We start from the raw sequence: 5368 nt of genomic DNA on the forward strand, positions 1-5368 counted from the left end.
TAATGCTTCTTAAAACGGAGTTTTAGTTAAAAAATTAATAAGTTATTGAAAGGTGAGTGCAAAAAGTAGAGAAATTATTATATGCGGACACCGGACGGTCCAGAGACTAACCAAAATACATCACTTGGTGCCGAGCACCGATACCAAGCAAAAAAGTGACATGACACGTTCTAATTGTTCTCTGAACCTTATCCGGTGTCCGCACATAATAATTGTGGGAAATATAGGAATAGTCAAATAGAGTAATGACTAGAGATGAAAAGCAAACATAAGAATGTGTTAGAGGAAGTGAGAGTTTGGAAATAGTTGAACAAAGTTAGGAGAATCATAATAATGGTCGAAAGACAGTTTGAGGAAAATAGGACTAAGGAGATGGAAATAGGGGCTATTGGGCTAAGGTATTATCAATTAATCTCAAGCTGATTTCATTAATAAAAGAGTGGCCACTGATAACATCATCCTTGCGGATGAACTACTGAGATTCAATCAGAAATGCTCTAGAGGGAATTTCATGTGTGCTAAGCTTAATATTAATTAGAAGGCATTTGACTATATTTCTAGAGATTTCTTGTTTAAAAGGATGGCTCAAAAGGGCTTCCCCCTATCATTATTGGTTGGGTTCAGGCGTGTATCTATGATGTTCATTTCTCTGAGTGTTTGGATGGCAGTTTGGAAGTTTTTTTTTTAGCTTTGGAGCCGGCCTCAAGTAGGGTTGCCCCTTAAGCCCGTATTTATTATGTATTGTCATGGACACCCTCTCCGATTTATTAGATTCTCCTGTAGTTGGGAGAGGTTTTGAGGCTATTGATTTTAATGGTTTACACATCTCACAACTCCTTTATGCTGATGATCTTCTCATTTTTTGGTAAAGCTTCCTTGCATAATTGTATGGCCCTGAAGGGAATTCTTGCCTCTTTTGCTGATTCTTCAGGGCTTGTGGTTAACCCTCCAAAAAGTAGCATTATTCTCCACCCTAATAATCCAATTAAAAATGATATTTGTGCCTCTCTTAACATTCCTTCCTTTTGTTCCTGGATCACCTATTTGGGATTGCCTATCTCCATCAAGAAAGTCCTTCTTGCGGACTTCTCTTCACTTCTTGATGTTATTACTAACAAGCTTTCTGGTTGGAAAGCAAAATCTCTTTCTTTTGCAGGTAGGTTACAATATCTTAAATTTACCATTTGGAACACTATAGCCTATTGGATTGAGGGATCCATTATACCTAAATGTTGCGCCAAGCAAATTGAGAAATTATATGCTAAGTTCCTTTACTTTGAAGATATTGCTACTAAGAAATTGCATATGGTTTCTTGGGGTAACACTTGCAAGCCAAAAAACAAAGGGGGTTTGGGCATTCCTGCCTTCAATGCTCTTAGATATGCTACCAACTGCTCACTGATTATGAGAATTTACAATATTTCTTCTTAGCTTTCCTCCCATATGTTTAACTATTACTTTTCTCCTTGGAAAAACCCTTCACCTGCCACTTCCATTATGTGGAAAAGTATATGTTCTCTGCCATTAAAGCAAAAAATAGTTTTGGTTTCAATGTCAAGCTGTCTAGTTCCTTAACCCTGCTATGGGATCCTTGGTGTCATGATTTTTCACTCTATGAGATCCCTAATGGTAACATTTTGTCTGCTTCCTTTTCTTCTGACGCTCGGCTTGGTGTTATTGTTGATTCTAATAGTTGGAATCTTCATGGTTATTGTCCCTTAGTTGTTAAAGATAAAATTTGGTTTATCCCTATTGTCTCTGATGCTAGTAAATGTTGTTTGATTTGGGAATTGGGCATCGTGGATGGTTTTCATGTATTTATTCTAGATTTTTATAACGAAGAAAATTTAGTACCCTGGCATTCAATGGTTTGGCACAAACATTATGCTCTCAGATTTTTCATTTTTGGCTGGCTTGCTTTAGTTAGAGGGTTGAAAATTGGAGATGCTCTCATTAAAAGAAATATTGTTGTTGACTCGATTTGTTTCCTTTGCAAATCAAATTTAGAAAGCAATTCACACCTTTTCTTTGAGTGTGACTTCTCTTTCTATATCATTTCTATTATCATGCCTAGGTTAAAGGATTTTCTTATGAGACCAAATTTATATCAAATGATGGAGTTTATTGCCGGGGGTGAGAATCACAATTCGTTGAATTATTTGTTCTTATGGTGCTCGGTTTATCATATTTGAAGAGAAATGAATGCTAGGAAATTTGCTAACAGTTCTAAGAGCCAAATCACTTTATGTGATAATATTAGGAAGGGAGTTTATCTCAAAGATTTGAAGTTGAAAATATGAGAAGTTAGCGTCTGGTTCTCTGTGGCTTTATTACTTATGGCTTCTCTTGGCTATGCTTTTATGGCCATGTGATGGTATTATGTTTCAGGATGTTCCTGCTTCTTTTTGGCTTGCCCAGTTAAGATTTATCATCTGAATTTTTGGCTATGGATGGTGTGTTGGTTTTTCCGGTTTACTGCTCTTCGGTTTTTGCTAATGGCTGGAGTTTGGTATTTCGGGCGAGGATGATCAATTTGCAACTCTATTCCCATGGATGGCGACTCTTTGCAACATTATATCCTTTTTTATGGAAATTCTCGTAACCGGTGTTGTTCCGACTGGTGGGCTGCAAATTCTGTTGTTGAGCCTTTTGGTTTCTTGAATTGTCATTTTTTAGAGCTCCTTGCGATTTTGGCCAGCTTTTTGTGTTTTTGGCTGGTTTTTCTTTTTTCTTCCTCTATTGAGCTTTTTGTTCTTTTGCTCAACTTCATAGGTTTTTTCCTTTAGTTGCTTTCTCTTTTACTTTAACTATTTTATATAATGGAATTGGCTTTGCTCTTAATTTCCCAAAATAAGTTTTTTTTAAAATATGTCCGTACATGTCATAAAGCTCATCATAAGTATTATTATTTGTGTAGTAATTCAAAAGAGGGGATAGTTTCACTAAAACTTACCAAAAAATTTATGAGGATTTAATTTTCTCCATCATAAGATTTCATTTAGGACAATTTTTTTATTGCTTTCTAAAACAACTTTGTAGTACAAGAATTTTAGTTTAAGAAATTTTTTTATTAAAAATTTGTTTTATAAAACAGTAAAAGAGTAGAAGACTTTTACTACTTCTTAAAATAAAGTTTTAATACACATTCTTAGATCGAATATGACTTAATTTTTTTTTCATTATTTATATATTTTATGAGTAATGAAAATACAAATCCATGAGATAAAGCCCCACGCATCTCATCTAAGTATCTTACTTCATCTTCTCCAACTAAAGCCTTTGTGGAATAATTAGACATTGGAAATTCGAATAGGATTCGCTGACGTCCTCTTCTCATGATCAGATCATTACAAATTTATTCCAATATTATCATTACAATTATTTTTTTTTTCTTTCATTCTTCACAAAGTTTTTAAAAAAAAAGTTTTTCAGGTTATCAATCGAAAATTTGATTGTTGTTTTGGGAAGAGAAACTATCACTGTCGACCTTTATTTAAAAATTCCATCTATTGTTAATCTCAGAGATTAAGGCTTTAATAGGTACGATTATGTTAATTTTTATTTTTTTATGTCATTATGTAACTTAAAATAATTATATTCCTAAATAAAACTATGAGCTAATTCATTAATTATCCCTAAACTCTTGAAATTACTGAATGAAAACATTTACTACAGAAAAAAATTTTATAATTTTCAGCAAAAGTATGGATATAATGAAGTGGACAGAAACTCTAAGGATTTTATGTGAGGATACAATTAAATGCTGAGTCCGAGTGGGAGAACCGTTCGGATTCTGTGATGTTATATAATAAATACACAATTTTATTTTTTGCAGTGGATTTGCTTTGTATTTGTTGTGTAACTTCACAGAATTTGGGCAGTTTTCCGTTCGGAATCCGCATGTAATAATTTCTCCTTTTATTGCCCTACTTTGTCTAGAAAGCAACATCATTCATTTTGGGCAATTTTTTACTGAATTTCTTTGATTCTTCCATGGATTTAAATGTATCTTTCATTCTTTATCTATAATTTTCAGTCAATTTAATATTTTTTCTATTTCTTCTTGAAACTTTGAATTCTAAAGTTTTGAGTTTTTTTTTTTTTTTTTTGATAAAATGGTTAGATCTATATTTAGATTTACTTTAGACATATATTTTTGAAAAATCTTTATATTTTAGGTTTGATACATCACTATCCTCACCAAAAATTTGTCTTAATTGGTCACAAATTTGGAGACATGTTGAAGTTGGAAACTTCCAAAATTAAATTTGAGACTATTCAAACTAACTTTAATAAACTTATAGTCAAATTAAAACATCTCAAAGAGATCAACCCAACAACATTGAGATTGGTCCAATCCGAACTCAAATGGGTCCCAATCAAGAGTTTGAAACATATTTAGAATGTTCAAGGTAATAATTGGACGACCAAATGATATCAAAACATGACATGCTTATAGTCGAATCGAGCGGCTCTACGAGTCAAATCCAATGAGCCCAAAATCTCCTAATTCTGACATCATTTATGCATATAAATGCTTAAAAATACTCTATGATTGAAGGGATCAGTATGGGCTGTCCGATGGAGCACTCGACATTTACCCATAATCTTTCCCCAATTTATGAGGCATGTTATTGTAAAAACTTATAGATATACCCATACTCTCTACATGATGAGGACCTTCTGGCTGAAAATTGGAGAGGGATCTAAGGATTCAAGAGCTCCAACACCACCACCTACGTACCTCTATTAATTGTCACCGGACAACCTAGCTCTTAGCCTTTGATTGCCTCGGACCACTGCCCGGTCGTTGATCGTAGCAGGACTTTCCTCCGACTGCCGACCACCGATCGCTGCCATACTTCCGCTCGACCATTATTGAACCACCGCCCGACTGCTAACTGCTGCCGGACTTCTATCCGACCATCATTGGACTATTGTTTGGCAGCCCACAGTCGCCGAACTTCCATCTGGTTGCTAACAACCGTTGAGCTTTTGTCCAACCATCTCCTAACGGTTGATCATGAACAAACTTCTACCCGATCGCTGACCGTCACCAGACTTATGTGCGAACATTGTCGAATCACCACACGGTGCCCGACTAACATGCATCGGATCACCGCCCGTCCACCAAACTTTTAGCCGAACGCTATCGGACTTCCGCCCGATCATCGTTAGACTTCCACCCAACCGCTGCTTGACTTCCGCCCAACTCTCCAAACTATTTTATAATTCCACTGCCTCTAAGTTATGAGACGGGTCAACCTTTGTAATTCGTTCAAATTTAGTTGAATATTTTCACCTAGGCGAGGTCCTATGATTTTTCCCTCTTTTGATTTTACACGTAAAAAATATCTAGAGTTTTACT

The sequence above is a fragment of the Dendrobium catenatum genome, unplaced genomic scaffold (genome assembly GCF_001605985.2).
Source record: "Dendrobium catenatum unplaced genomic scaffold, ASM160598v2 fragScaff_scaffold_289, whole genome shotgun sequence".
Classification (NCBI taxonomy): Eukaryota; Viridiplantae; Streptophyta; class Magnoliopsida; order Asparagales; family Orchidaceae; genus Dendrobium; species Dendrobium catenatum.